The sequence below is a fragment of the Octopus bimaculoides genome, chromosome 9 (genome assembly GCF_001194135.2).
Source record: "Octopus bimaculoides isolate UCB-OBI-ISO-001 chromosome 9, ASM119413v2, whole genome shotgun sequence".
NCBI lineage: Eukaryota > Metazoa > Mollusca > Cephalopoda > Octopoda > Octopodidae > Octopus > Octopus bimaculoides.
The window spans coordinates 48,477,019-48,494,551 of NC_068989.1; positions in this window are offsets into that span (position 1 = coordinate 48,477,019).

Below are 17,533 nucleotides of genomic sequence, written 5' to 3' on the forward strand. Positions count from 1 at the left end.
ATATTTCTTTTTCAAGATACAACAGCTGCAAATATCCATTCACTAAGTTGGGCAAAAATGTCCCAAACTGTCTTTACATCATTTATTGCATTTTCCCATCATAATTGAAATACAAAATAACAAAAGCAAAAAGCTATTACATGCATATTGGACATGTTAAATACATCTATTTAGAATCAACCTTCTCAGAAATATTTCTGTATACACACATACAAATGTTATACCTGAGGAAATGAAAAAAAAAAAAATGAAACTCTTTGTGGAACATATCTACAAATTTGCTTTTTTGTTTGTATTTTATTTATTAACAAATTACCAAGTAAGTGAGATATTTCGTTCATTCATTCATTTTTACATCCATTTTGCCTTATGCTTGCATGGGATAAAACAAACATATTATTCAAGCCAGATACCCTTCCTGTCATTAACTCTTACCATTCTTTCAAGAAATTGGGTGATTTTTGGAAAATATAAAGAAATACACACACACGTGCACATATGTACACACAGTTATCTTCTATATTTTACTTGTGTTAGTCATTGTACTGCAGCTATGCTGGGGCATTGCTTTAAGGGTTTAGGTAAACAATTTGTCTCCAGTACATAGTTTTAAATCTGATACCTATTTTAGTGATCCCTTTTGCGGAAGAGGTACATAAAAAAACCCAACACCAGTTGTCAAGTGGTGGCGGGAGACAAATACAAACACAGACACACATTTGTATATATATATACACATATACCTAATGGCCTTCCACACAGTTTCCACTCACAGTGCACTGGTCAGCTTGGAGCTGTAGCAGAAGCCACTTGTCTATGGTGCTGCATGTTGGGACTGAACCTAAAACTACATGGATGCAAAGCAAGCTTCTTAACAATGCAGCTATGCCTGTGCTCTATGTTTGTAAAGTGAGCTTTTTAACCACACAGTTATGCATGTTCCCTATAGATATAAGGAAATTGGTTTGGGAATTGAAAATGCAACTAGGTGTTAAACCAAATTGTAGTTTTTTAAAGTCTTTTTAAAAATCTTATTAAAATACCATACTTATTTCAACAATTATTTTTGTTTTTCAATGGTAAATATGAAATTAAAAAAATAAAATGAAAGATAAAAGTTTTAAAGAAAGAAAATGCAGAGGAGAAAGTTCTATAGCAGTAAAATATGCTAAAAGAAAAAAATCAAATGTTAAATAGGTTTCATAGCAAAATTACATGATAAAAATTCAAGTATTCAATAAGTTTCACAGCAATAGGAAATGATGAAAGCTTAAATGTTCGATAAATTTCATAGCAATAATACATGATAGAAATTTGAAAGTTCAATAGGTTTCAAAGCAATAAGTTATGTCAGCAATTAGATATGTTGGAGATTTTAATGAATAAAAAAAAAAAAATTTTTACAAGTTCTATTGTATTGTGTGAAGGAAAATTGTTCATCATTTCCTTTTCTCATGAGACTGGAACCATGTTTCAGGCCAATATTGTTTAGTATGTATAGGTTTTAAGCTGAAGGTTCAAGTCCTGACTGGTTACTTATTCAAGGATATCATTTGTTTTGTCTGCCTGTGGTTTAGCCATCTGCTTTGGAATTTTGTTGAAAATTACTCCAAACAGAATTGTTCAACAAAAGAATTAATGACGAATCAATACTTCACAATAAATATAACTACAGACCAGTAAAATGTAGGAGACAAATTCTGTGATTTTCCTTATTATTTATTACCTCATCTGGTATTTAAATAAAATACCAGACAAAATGAATGGAGAAAAAGTTATCAATGATCTAAAGAATGACCACAATATAGTTATCAAATAATTTAATAAAGGTAGTGCTGTAGTCATTATAGACTCAGAACATTACAAAACCATTGTACTATCTCAACTTTGTGACAACACCAGTTATGAAAAAGAAAAAGTTACCAACAATATGCAATGATGAAGAAACTCACAACCTTTATCCAGCAGTTCTAAAAGGACTTAACAGAAGAAAAAAGAGACTATTTAATGAGATTTGAATACAAAACCAGCAACTTTCATGGACCACCAAAAGTTCACAAGGGCAAAACAACAAATTAAGACTAATTGTAGCAGAGCCATCCTGTGAAACTCAGTAACTAAGTAACTTTATTGATATACTTTTTGAATCCTATTCTTAAACATATATCAAGCTTCATAAGAAATGATTTAGTCTTTCTGAACCATTTTCCAAATAAAACCAAAACACACTCTTTTTGTCTGATTTGATGTGGTAAATCTCTACACTACTATTCTACATGAATACAGATTAGAAGCCATAAAATTCTGCCAAGAAAAGTTTTCAAATGGCCTAGCTGAACTAAATGGCAAAAAATATATCATTGAAGGATTAAAGTTCATCCTATAAAATAAAGTTTTTGATTTCAGTGACATCAACAGACAAATATCAGGGACTACAATGGGCATTAAGTAGCTCCCATATATGCTAATCTTGTTATGGCATATTTAGCAGTCCAAATATATGAACACTCCAGATAAAAATTTTACAATAACTTCTATAAATACCTATTTACCTATTGGAAATGCTACCTTGATGATTGTTTCAGTCTCTGAACATACAACTGGATCAACTCTATAAGTTTAAAAACCTTATACAAACCACAGTATCTGATTCCCAGTTGAATACAGTCAAAAACAACTACCCTTCTTGGACATCTTAATCATAAAAAGATATATGAACATTGAAACTAATATCTACTTGAAACCAACATATTCAAAACAATATTATTTACTTCCTTCCATCCTCAACATGAAAATTAATATACCTTTTAACATGGCAAGAAGAATCTGCACAATACTATCCACTCTTAAAACCCAGGAGAAATGACTTTAAGAATTTAATATGTTACTTGATAGACAATATCTAGTAACTCTAAGTAGTAATGGAATACAACAAGCAAAAATTATAGACATTAAGAATTACGAAAACAAGACACACCTACTTAACACTTTACCCTTTATTTTGACACACAAGGTAACATAGAAACATCATTCAACTACAGTAGTAGTTGAATAATATTCTTAAGGCCACAATTTACTCACATGCAGCATCTTTCAGAGCTTGTCGCTAATTCAGTTCTTAACCAAATGGAAAACTGTTAACATTTTTGATGAGGACTGGTCCCTGGCTACATTTTGGCATAAAAAAATTGAAATTTGGTCCAGCAGAAAAAAGTTTACATCAAAATTTGTAGTGATGTTATAGGAGAGTAAATAATGCCACCTATGAAGTTCAGATCTAAATAACTCTGAGACACAGAATCATGGTACACTACCAACAGATATGAGAGCTGAGGACCAGAACAATACCCATGAGCAAACATCTAGATTTTGCTCATCAAGCAAACAACCAAATACCAAAATTTCCCTCTAATTCAATACATTGGGGACATCAACCAGTTCTGATTAGATACAGAAATAGGTTTATTTAAAAACATAAACCAAAACTAAATACTTTATAACAACACAATAGAATGAGAAAACAATGTTTATTTGACTCAACTAAAAACAACTAGAAACAGTAAGAATGAAAAAAGTAAATGAAAAGTTGAGGTAATGGGCTTCTGCTAGGATTCAAAACCCTAACTGCAAACGATTGTGTAATTACACAGCACACATATTCAGCACTGTTTTCTGATGTCACCCTAGAATTGACTAATTGGATTTTATTTTTGGTTAAAACTGAACTCACAGAGAAAAAAATAAAAGATAAAACAAAATGATGCTGTTAAATACTGAGTCGACCATGACACCAGAAAAATAAATGACATCTTAAGGTGGGTGGGGGGGTACTCAAAGTAGGACAGCTGTTAGATAAAACACGTGACCAACACATTTAATAAACAAATGGTGGCCACAAAAAAAAATCAACCAGCCAGAGCAATAGACTACTATTGGATTAAAAGTGTGACCAGGAGAGATGACAAATGACTCCAGGCAGCCAACCAACCAGAATGCTGGACTACTGTCAAAAGTAATAAGTAACAAGAACATATGATAAACAAATGATGCACTCAAGTGGTCAGCCAACTAGAACGCTTGGTCACAGGCGAACAAAAACATGTGATGTTCTTGAATGTGTAGCCAATCAGGATTTCAATCTATGTCATAAAACCTACATTTATATACAAAACAATATTAGCTTGAAACAAGGTTGGAGTTCCATGATTAAAGCAAATGATGGAAAATTTTCTGTCAGACATCATAATAGAACTTCTAAAAAATTTTTCCTTTATCTTTTAAAATTTTCCTCGAAGGTAGTGCTCCAGCATGGCCACAGTCAAATGACTGAAACAAATAAAAGAATATATACCTTTGCTGACATAACTTATTGCTTTGAAGCCCATTGAACTTTCAAATTTCTATCATGTATTATTACTATAAAATTCACTGAATATTTGAACTTTTGTAATTTCCTACTGCTGTGAAACTTACTGAATTCTTGAATTTTCATCATGTAATTTTGCTATGAAACCTATTTAACATTTGATTCTTTTGAGTATGTTTATAGCAGAATCTACATGAACTTTCTTCTGTGCATTCTGCTTCTTTTAAACTTTAATCTTTTTTTTTTTTAAACTTTATATTTACCATTGAATTAAAATTGTTGAAACCAGTATGGTATTTTAATATATTTATATATGTAGCAGATGTATATACAAATGAAAGAAGACATTAACAAATATTAAGTTTAGAAGAGAATGTATATACATTTGAAGTTGAGAAATAGTTTTACTTCAAAATTGGTCCCAGTGAGAAACTTGGAGTAAATTTGAAAGAATAAATTTCACTGTATTTATTGAGTACTTTTGTGAGTACATCCAATGTGTGTGTGCATGTGTGTGATATTTTATTTTTGCATGGGTTTTACAAAGATTCTTGATATGAAATAACTAACTGGTACTCTGTCGGTTATGACGACATGGGTTCCAGTTCATCCAGTTAACGAAGCAGCCTGCTCATGAAATTAACGTGCATGTGGATGAGTACAGACATGTGTACCCTTAACATAGTTTTCAGGGAGATTCAGCATGACGTACAGTGTGACAAGGCTGACCTTTTGAAATACCGGTACAACTCATTTTTGCCAGCTGAGTAAACTGGAGCACCAAGAAATAAAGTGTTTTGCTCAAGCACACAAAGTGCTGTCAGGAATTGAACTCACAATCTAACCACTAAGTTTCATGCCTTCACCTTGATATGAAAACACATGTTAAAATAGATGTTCTTGTACCTGGGAAGGTCATTTTGCCTATACATGTACTGGTTCTATTTCGCTTCTAGTTCTATTTCACTTCTAGTTCTATTTCACTTCTTTTTATTAACAAATTTCAATCTGAACCTGGAACCATGTGGTTGGTAAGCAAGCTACTTACCACACAACCACTCCTGCTAAAAATTTAAATAACTTAGAATTCTTTTTTGCATATACTTGAGCAAGTATAATAAAACTGTACTTTACTGATGGAGTATGAATAAGATGTAAACATATCAAGAGTTGTCTCCCATATTTTCTGACCAAAAAAGTGTAAGCAATATTTGTCATTGAGTAATATTGTGTATTTTTTCTTGTCACATATTTCTAGTTAGTTCCATGCATTAACCCTTTAGCATTTAAACTGGCCATATCCAGTCTTAAATATTCTACCAGTTTTATGTTGAAACTGGCCAGATCCAGCCTCTCATGCCTACCCTACAATGTCATTCTAAAAATTAACTATCGCATCATCAAAATTTCAAGGCTCTGTGATAATGCTGGATTAATTTTTAGAAATGTGGATAAATAAACTTTACATTTGATAAATTAAACCGAATACTAAAGGGTTAATATGATGTTTGGCTGATTTCTATACATTATAAGTGTATGAAAATTTGTCTTTCCCCTAGTGAGGAGACTTGTTTTGCAATTAAACCACAAAACCAATGTTTGATTTTTAAAAAAATGCAAAAAAGTTGTCAGCAAAATACTTTCCAATCAGGATTTGATATTGATTTACACCAGAAAACTATTTAAGAATTATATTCAGTGTATAATTTTAGCATTGATACATAAAAAGAAAAACAACAATAATAACAGGAATACTGGTTGTTGTCTGGTCAAACTTGATTAGTTTTGTTTGAAGTAATGGAATGCTAGCAAACTTAACAAACATTCCATCAATATTCTAACTGTAGTCATCATTCTGTCTTTAATCTCAACAGATTGTCCTGACATTAATTCTTAAAAACATATGGTTTTTCAAAAAGGTAAAAAAAAAAGATAAAAAAGAGTAAAAATGAATAGAAACAAAAGAGTTTAGTGCAGTTATGTTAAATGCATAGAGTAATGACTTGCAATGTAACAAGAGCTTTGTTGCAGGGAAACAATTCTAAACTATACAATAACCAACAAAATAACTTAAACACCACCATTATCATCGTTTTGTGTCTGCTTTCCATGACAGCATGGGTTTGATGTGTCATCATACACCAAGTCATTATTTGAAGTTGCTACACTTCTAAATGGGTGAAAAGGTGACGTTTCACTCATACATTTCAATTCTAGCTTTGTTCCAACAGTCACATGTCCATTGTATCACTAACCATTTTACAGTGTTTTCGGTCCATTTTATCATGGTACTAGAACTAGAGAGATTCTATAATCTGCTCAGCAAGACCAAAGTGTTCTTCTTGACCCTACATTGTCTCTACTCATTTGCCAATCACTTTAAAGGGCATACTTGGTGCACTTAATCAAGAATATTTATCTGAAATGGAAATAAGTATATCTGATAAATAGAAATCTTAAAAATACATTTTTGTAAGAATACATTCTAGTGTAAGAGTTTCATTGCATGTTCTGTAGTGCAGCTTCACTCTAAATATGACAAATAGTGAAGTTTCCATACTAGTGAAAAATAAGAAATTATAATGACAAAGGAATAAACAATTATGGTATGAAATTCATTAGCTTACATCTGTTTCTGCTATTTAAGATGCAATGCACTCATATGTGAATGCTTGAGTATCACCCTATAGCTTCATCAGAGCTTCAAACATGAAGTGCAGATTTCTCCTGAATTCATTCCCTTACATATGTTTATGCTTTTTCACTAGTTATGTTTTTCTTTGTATATATAAATGTAAATGTTTTCCCAAATAGAGCTGCACTTAATGTTTGAAGCTTTGATGAAGCTGTAGAGTGACACTCAAGCATTCAACTGTGAATGCATTGTATCTTATAACAGAAAAGGCTCTATGTTAATGAAGTTCATAACATAAATGTTTATTCCTTTGTTATTCTAATTTCTTATATAAACAAAATTGAACGCACATACACAAGGTATATGTGTTGTTAGTTCGTGGGTTGGCTACAGTTTTTAGACATAAGAGAATATATTCTTTATGTGCCTGGTCTAAAAAAACACCTGAAAGTAAGTTATAGTCAAGTGAAACAACTCACATAGGTCCGTTCTTGGAGTGACAGACATTGATGTTTTGTCATTTTTGTGACTTATCAATGTTGCATACCAAACAAGGCCTGCTGAAAGCTATATTGCCAACTATGACTATATGTTGAATGGTTTAAACACCATCTTTTACACCTGGTGCATAAAGAATATATTATCTTACACCTAAAAACTGCATCTGGCCCACAAACTAACAACACACACATACCTTGTATATGTGTGTTTGATTTTGTTTATATACCTCAAGTGGCTTCTAATTCATATTTGAATATAAATATATGTATATATTATATACATACATATATGTCTACATACACGCACACACACACACATCTTCTATCAGAAAAAGGCCTTTGAACTTTTCAACACAAAGGCAATATTGTATATTTTACAGTATGGTGAACCAAAAAATTCAATTTATTGGTTACAAAATAAGGTACATATGCACCAATTCCTGTAAAAATACACAGTAGCATCACTTAATTTTGAAAATACGAATATACTGCAAATCAAATGTTAATTATTTCCATTTATTTAATCACTTATGATTCAAATTATATGAATAGAAATATTAATTTTTTTTTTTACTCTTTTAAACAATTAGAGTTTAAATATGAACATTTCTATAATTAACTAAACCATTTCTATAAAAATTATTTTTATAGTGTTTATGAAAGTACTGTTTTCAATATATTTCTGAAAGATGAAATGAAAATGCAAATCATAATTAATGGGAATTATGAAACTGATTGTTAATTACAAAATGTCATTAATTTCAGGTTTCAGTTGCACAGATGCAATTATTAAATTAACTATAAATGGTCATCAGAGAAATTTGTTCTGTAGTATGATTTGACATGTGTCATTTCTGGAAAAGTTTCCTCACACGAGTACAAGCTACCAAAAACTGATATGAAAACACAGGAAAAGTTCTTATAATGAGAAACCCTTCATTTGGCAAAATCTTACAAAAGTTGATTAAATTTTCTTCTTTGTCTTTCAATATCATTTGATTAGATGTCTATCATTTCCATTTGTAACTCCTTGGGGAATTCTTCAATGTTGAGTTTAAATTGATTCTGGAATAAACCAATTTCTTTCACTTTTGCATCAAGATTGAGAAAGCAGGATTTAGAAATGATTTCTTTTGAAAATGATGTAAAATTTGTTCCCTTTTCTTAAAATTTCCCATAACAGGAAACTGGCCAAATTTTACTTGGATTTTAAGTAGAAAAAGTTTTGCCCTGAATGTTATGAAAATGTAAATAGATCATTGATTTACATGGCCTAACAAATCCATAAGAATACGAGTATTAACAGCTAATCATGATCTGACAATAGTGGTTTTAATCAATTCTTCTAAACTTTTCTAGAATAATTTTTATTTTATAGCACCATCATACAACTATGCAATGCAAATCATAAAACTCAAGATGGAAATCCTGCAGAAAACCACAAAGCTGTCGACAAGCAAGTCCAGGAGACCCAATGAAACTCAGCTGATATATTCACTGCACAATGCTTGTTTATAATACAGTGAAGAACCATAAGCTATAAACATCCAAGTTTTGTAATTTGTCCTTTCAACGCTTTACTTATCCCACCCATATTTCTTTCTTCATTGACTGCTACACTCCAAAACTTTCCATTCAGTTTGATCTGATAATCTTTTGTATTTCTTTGAAGATATTTCTCTAACAGTTGTTCTGTTCATACTAAGCACATATATTAATTGTGTTACATTCAATTCAAAATTGGTGCAACAAATGGAAAGCAGGAGCTGCAATGTACCAGAAACATTGGTTGACATATCAGGGTGAGAGGAATGCCAATGAAAACTTTTCTGACTATGTCAGTCACTTCAAAAACTATATTACCTCTAATATTTAGAATTCTAATGTTTGCAGCAAGACTTTTCTGGATACATTTATTGCTCTGCTCCCATCATACATTCTTTGATAAAATTTCTATCAGTAAATTGCTTTCTTTGTTTAGCAAACATTCTACATTTTTACAAGCTTCAGTGAAAACATCATTTTAAATTTCATTTTACCTTAATTCAGTAATCCAAACTTTTCTGGATGTAAAACACAAGTGGTTTTTCAATGGCTTGATCAATGTTTGGTGTAAATTGAACAAAGCAATCCTTTCACTGCATATAGAGTACAAAGCTTCATCATTTATTTCTACTAAGAAATATTTCATCACTGACCCATTTTCCATTAAATATGCACTCCTCCTCAGTGTCTACTTTTCTCTATTATAGGTTTGAGTATTTTATATTAAAATGTTTGTACTTAAAAAATATTTTTATCAAATTAAAATTTTGAATTTCATATTAATTCATAACAAATAAAAAGCACTTTTCCTCTCACCTACAATAAAATTGAACCAACCCCTTGTTTACATTGCTATAAAATGAAGCTTAGAAAATTGAAATTTTTGCATTTTTTGTGTGCAACTGTTTTGAAAAGTGCTAGATATACTTAAAATAAAACATTAAAAATGGTAAAATACTTGATTATTTCCCCTGCTTCTAACTTAAAATAAGTAAAAATAATGTTTGATAAAAAATAACAAATAAAGCATTTCTTTTTCCCAATTTCAAAATTAAAGGAAATAATATATAGATGCAGGTGCAGCTATGTGGTAAGAAGTTTACTTCCCAACCAGATGGTTCTGGGTTCAGTTCCACTGCGTAGCACCTTCAGCAAGTCTCTTCTACTTTAGCCTTGTAGGTGGATTTAGCAGATGGAAACTGAAAAAAGCCCATCATATACATATGTGTGTGTGTGTGTGTGTGTGTGTGTTTGTGTCTAAGTTTGTCCCCCACTAGAGCTTGGAAACTGTGTTTATGTCCCCTGTAACCTAGTGGTTTAGCAAAAGAGACCAATAGAATTGGTACCTGGCTCAAAAAAAAGTACAGGGGTCAACTCTTATGACTAAAATCCTTCAAGGCAGTGCCCCAGAATGGCCAGTCTAGTGACTGAAAGAAGTAAGAGATAAAAACACTGAAGTTATTTATTTGAAATATATATTAAAAAAGAGAAAGAAGTCGATAAATTAAAAATGACAAAACACTTATTCGTTATCAGTTTTAATTTTAAAGATTTAATTATGAAAAATTTCTACAAATCATCAACTTTGGTGATACAGAAGTAGACTTTCTGGACCTTTTTGAGTGAATATTGCAGTATTTATCCAGAAGAACCACTTTTTCGTCTTTTTGGTAACATTACTTAGAAAGAATTCATTATGAATAGACTGTCTGAGAAAATTTCTACAAACCACTAATGACTTGTAATTAAAGTTGGTGATACAGAAGAGACGAATGTGGGTGGATTTCCCAACACTCTCAATATCTACTTCTATTATAAAATGAAATGAAATAATTGTGATTCTGTAATGTGCATGGAATTACAAAGACAAACTCGGAAGTGCCCATGCAAAGGCTGTAGGAGAGAAGGAAGAGGGGCTTAGAAAGGGAATATTAAAAAAAAATTCAGAACTAAAGTTTAACCAAATACTTGATTTAATTTACTTTAGGGGTAAGGATGAAACCACTCAGCAGTTTTTGATATTATCCCACATTGAATTTGGTGAAATCCAATATAAACTAGGTAGATCAGAAGTCCTTGTAAGGATAGACAAGAGTGTCTTTGCAAGAAAAAAAAGTGATCATATTGGCTATGTGGTATGAAAGAAGTGAGTATTTAAAATGGTCTGAGTATATCTTCGACCATTTATTAGAGACATCACAAAGAGATGAAACGACTCTGTTGCCAATAATTATAAGTTATGTCTTGCTAGGCACCACTATCTCCTTTGATGAACAACGTAGTTATCAATTGGCAGGGTTTGTTGAGCTTGTGAGTGGAGCCATTACAGACTATGTGAAATCTATGTAGTAAAAAGGTGAATATGAAGATGCACAAACATTATAGTTTGAGAAACAATATGGTAAAAAGGTATTTGGTAATTTTTTTTTTTTTTTTGTGACAAAAGGGTTGAAGGATACATCATGAATGCCCTATTTTTAATGATTTATAGGATTCTTTTACTTTTTCTTTTACCATAACAGTTTCATTAGTCACACGCAAACACATGCATACGTATTTTATGTAGTTGAGTAGTGTTGGTTATGGTTGGTCAGAAAGTTATCCTTGGTTTCATACCTACTATTGCACCTGACAATATAGGCAACTCATCAGACTTGCTGGATGGAGGTACATATACTATATATATTGGGTCATCCCATAAATAATGCAGTTTTTTTTAATACTTCTTTTATTTTTCAAAATTAAGATAAACAAATTTCTTTTTTAATCTAAAATATACTCTCCTTCATTTTCTACAATGCTCTGGTAGACTTGCAAGGCCCCTCTTTCAAAATTCACTTGTCCGTGATGAAAAATACTCCTCCAGTACTGTTCTGACCTCGTTTACACAATTTATAGTTTTTCCATCCAAATGATTTTGAAGACTGTGAAATAAATGATAATCAGATGGGGCAATGTCTGTCAAATACGGTGGGTGGGGCATTGTTTCCGATTCAAATTGCTCCATCCTTTGGAATGTTGTCTTTGCTGTATGTGGCTGAGCATTAGACTTGGAAAGTTTGTGAGGAACCCATTGACCCAATTTGCTGACTTTTCCGATGGCACACAGGTGTAAATGAATGGTTGAATATTCCAAATCCAAGCTTCTCTGCTTGTTCCTCAACAGTTAAAATGGGATTTTGTTCTACCAGGGTTTTCAGGATGTCCTCGTAGAGCTCTACAGATCTTCCAGGATGAGGCTCATTTTCTAGACTGTAGTTTCCGGCTCGGAATTTCTGGAATCACCGTTGACACTGGCTTACGCTTATTGTCCAATCCCCATATATACTGCATTAATATTCCTCACACTTTCCATTGCTTTGTTGTCTTTATTGAACTCATAAAGCAAAATATGCTGAATATGCTTTGTCACTTCCATTATAGCTTTGAGAAAATAATTTAAAATCGAACTGCACTCTTCAAAACATGTACTAAGAATAAGTACAAGGTAAAATTACTACCTGCCTTTATAGCAAGTTGATGCAGGCAGTTTATCCTGCCCCCCTCCAACTTAATTCATGCAACTGAGAAAACTGCATTATTTATGGGATGACCCAATATATATATATATATATATATATATACAAATATATATATAGTGTTTTTTATTTATTTTGAAAGGATGGCGATAAGTTTTAGCATTTCAAATATATAATATCCTGTGTTTATAAACTCTATATTAGATAGACTTAAAATGTAGTAACACTGTAATATATTATGTAACCTGATGAGGTTTCTTCTGCACTGTGGGGTGCATTCGATTCCATTATATCATTCCCCACCCATTAGGGAGCAGTGCAAATGTAAGCCCAATAAAGTTTACAGTACACTCTGACTTCCCCATCAATTATCTAAGATATATATATATATATGTTGCCTTATAATCTTTAATATATTAACCTTAAAATGGAGTGAAATTAATGTTTTATCTCTTTAAATATAATTTTCATTCATGTTAAATTGAGCTCCACTCCAATTATACCATCTCACTGTTATACATATTCACTATGTATTTCCTTTATAGCAGAAAATCTGGCCCTGCCCCTTTTTTTCATACTCTAGCATAAAGTTGCTTCCCTCTTTACTATATTCCATCTAAGTTAAGATGGACTTAAGAGTTACATGGTGACCTCATTTGTGCTGGTGCCATGAAAAAAAGCATCCAGTATATTGTGTAATGTGACTGACATACAACTATAGAAATTATGCCAAAGCAGACATTGGATTTTGATGCAGTTCTCCAACTCATCAAATCCTGTTGAACTGTCCAATCCATGCCTGCATAGAACACAGATGTTAAATGACGACAGAAGAAAAGTAAATATTTTAGTTTTTGAATATATTTTATACCTTTCAGAAAACAACAGGCAAAAATTCAAAAGTGTTCAATCTTTCTTAGTGTCACCTTAAACCTCAACTTTTTGAAGTTTCACTTTTTGATATAGTAAAAGCGAGAAGTTAGTTCAGTTTTATCATATAGTGGAGGTGAAGAGGTAAATAAGAGTTAAAATTGAATGCATAAATACAGAATAGGATCTAAAATTACGTTTTTCTGTTTTGTGATTTTTCTCTCTCAAAATCTGGAGACTTGCAGTTTATAGTGTAAACTTTTTATATTGTGGCATATTTAATTTATACATAAATTCATACAAGTGTGTACGATATGTGCATTATAGTTTCCAGGATCAAAGAGTGGGAATTATGGTTATCACAAGTTGCTGCAGGGGCCTAGATAAAACTGAGTTTTGGGCTGGATGTGGCCTACAGGCTGTACTTTAAAGACCATAACTTTAAAAGATCAGTCTTGTTTTCGAAATACATTGCCTTTGTTTCAATTAATTTTGATAAACTTTAATTTAGACCACATGAAAGTAGGAAGTTCGTGTCAAAGAACCAAGGGTAGTCTCAGGTGGGCTGTGACCCAAAGGGGTTAAACAGTAAACCCATTAAAGAAATTTATTGATGCTGAAATAGAATGTTTTAGTTAGATTCTGGCAGAAATAATGTAATTTATTTATTTTTAATACAGTTTAAAACATGAATAGACTTGTTGTCAATGACCACCAGTGAACTGTGATTCAGTAATATTGGTTAACTCTTCCTTGGCTGTATCTGTGAAGGAATACTTTCCCATATGTTTTAATTAATTTTGAAAATAATCAAGGGATTCAATAAAATAACTTTTTCATTAATAAATAGGTATTTGAAAACTAATGTAACTAAAAGTTCTCATATAAAATTATCATGAATGGTTTTAAGCAATAAATATGTGTGTGTACACATCTGTGTGCTTTTTTTCATGTTTGCAGTCTACAAAAGTTGCTCACTATGAGTAGTGTTGCTATCATTGTTTCTCTTGTCAACAAACTGCTCACTCTCTTTACACTCTCGAAGATGTGTGAAATAAGAGATCTCTTGAAAACAAGGGTTAGCAACAGGAAGGACATCTGGCTGGAAAACAATGCGTCAATTATATATTTATTTAACTCATGCAAAACTAAAAATAAATATTTTAAAATGGATGAGAGGTGGTTTCATCTAAGTTGGCATCAAAAATGTCGAAGTTAATAATTTAATGAAATTTCAATTTCTAAAGCAATTTCTGATCAAGACATTCCTTTTGAGCAATCCTGATGTTAAACTAATAAACCAACCAAGAATAGAAATGGTCTCTTTCATGGGCTTCATTATAGTTTTTATGTAGTAAATTTAACTCACAAGACTCTGATCAACCCCAAACTATAGTACACAATACTTGTCCAAAGCGTTGTGCTTTGGACTGAATTTGAAACCATGTTGTTGCAAAATGAACACCTTAATCACTTAGAGATGCTTGCTCCTGCGTCCCCTTTGGATTAACCTATCGTAGTTGATTTCATTTTGAAGGTTCTTGCACCAGTTCCAAACATGTTTGTCAACTGAGAGATTTGCAATTCTTTTACATGGTAAACATATCTTTTGTAGGAAAGAAATATGGCTACTATGTTACTTTGAGAAAGTTTTTTTCTTTTTTTCTCAGGAGGGAACCTGTGGAAGAGGTAGGCCCAGAAAGACATGGGAAGAGGTGGTGGATGTTGAGTCTCACAGAAGCAATGACGAGTGATTGAGACTTCTGGCGATTTGCTGTGCTTGAGAAGACATGTCAGACGAAGTGAAATCATAGTCATGACCAATGCCGGTGACATGTAAAAGGCACCCTGCTACACTCTTGGAGTGATTGGTGTTAGGAAGAGTATCCAGCTGTAGAAACAAAGCCAACCCCGACTGGAGCCTGGTAGAGCTCTCTGGCTTACCAGTTCCAGTCAAACTAACTCATGCCAGCATGGAAAACTGAAGTTAAATGATGATAATGATGTCAAGAGAGGACAGTGTCCATTACTTATTACGGATTCTCTGAGATATGTGGAAAGAGGTATCTTCAAACTAAAAGCCTGACTTGGATACTTGCAACAGAGGGAATTTCACTAAAAGCATCCAAGATGCCTGGGGGTGGTGCTAAATTGAGTGACAGAATTATAGTTAAGTTCATCTCCAAAGTTGTTCCTGTTTGGGAAACCTAATCTGTTGCTTGCTTTAATACCACCATCTCTTTCTTGGGAGCCTTAACAGTGCCCTTCCATCTCTAAAAGCCATGGAAAATATTAAGAAAAATCATTCTGGCCATGATTATCCAGTATTTTTGTAAGAAAAAGTGTACCCAACACTACATTATCCAATGCTTCTTTCTTAGCTGCTGTTTTCACTTAGTTGAGAAACCACAGAAAACTTTGGATTTGTTGTTATATTGTCATGTATTCCTGAATTGCCATAGTCTTTGTGTTACATAATTTTTATTTGATTCATTCATCTTAGCTGATGGCAGGACTATAAGTATATCACAGGTGAGTGACTAGTGAAAGTATATTCATATTCTGAATATTATAAAACAAAGAAGCAAGCTTTTAACCAGCAAAAATCATAAGGTAGGATTCACTTTCTACTTGAAGCCAATTTGCTTTACGTACACTCATAAAAAAAACAAAATTATAACCCCATCCTTTAATACATGGTCTTGTTCTGAAGTGATAGAACCAGAGCACCAGACTTACCTAAATTAGTTTTGATCTTCTAAGCTCAGCTCTTCCTAAGGTGAGCTTTATCTGTCATTCTCTAGAGATAAATAAAATGAAGACTAAAATGTACTAAGAGTAGGTGAGTAAATCCAGATAACTGTCCTTTCTTCTTCACAGTTATTTCTTAGTGATACCGTGAGAAGTTATTACTTCAGGATTTCTGAATGTATTTTGCCTCATCTGGACAATTACATCTCTCACTTCTCACTCTCTTTCATGCCATTTAGAGTTTTAAAGTAACTGTATACTGTAACTGTAAAAACATTTTTTAAGAAGAGACATGGAATATACCAAATAAATTCATTAAGAATGGTGCTTACCTGTAAATGAAACAATTCATACCATAATTTATAATGCAAATATCCAACTTCCTTCTATGGATATTAAGAGTTGAAATCGGATCAAAAATATTTTTCAGAAAGATCAAATTAAAACTAAAAAAAAGTAAAACAAATGAAAGAAAAAAAATGTAATTTTTGGTGGGGGATAGTTTTTTTAAAATTTATTTATTATAATCATTAATGTTATCATCCAACAATCAACATGTATTCCAGAATAAAGAAAACCCAAAAGAAACCAACATATATATATATATATATATATATATATATATATTTTTATATATATATATTTATGTTTGTATGTATGTAAATAAAAAATTCAAGAACTTCACTTGTTCTGTAATAATGTCTGTTGAATATACAATAATTTGGTTCCCCTCACTTGAACACACAGACTGGCACACAAACACACATACATCCATACATGCTTTCACATACGTACTTAACATACATACTCATTCTAAAAGAAGAAACGAGAGAAAATTCTCAAAATAATATTAATAGTAATAATAATGATAATAATGATTGTTCATTTTGTATTTTTTTTTTTGCATAGGCATGATGCCTCAGATTTATAAAGAGGAGGGTGGAAATGAGAAGTTTTGAAGTTCATGCCTTTCTCAAGAGCATTAGCAAAGTGGAACAGGATTCAACTGGGTATAAATTGTACAACTTCAACATCATGCCCCACTTTCCAAAATAATAACAACAATAATGGTAATTGTTATAACAATAACAACAACATAAAAAGGATAAACAAATTTATTCGTACACACACTCATATCTTATATATATGCATATATACATATGTATGTATCTGTATATATATATATACATATAGATGTGTGCGTATATATATATACATATATATATATATATATATATATATATACACATATAGATGTGTGTATATATATATATATATATACACATATACATATAGATGTGTGTGTGTATATATATATATATATATATATATATATATATATATATAT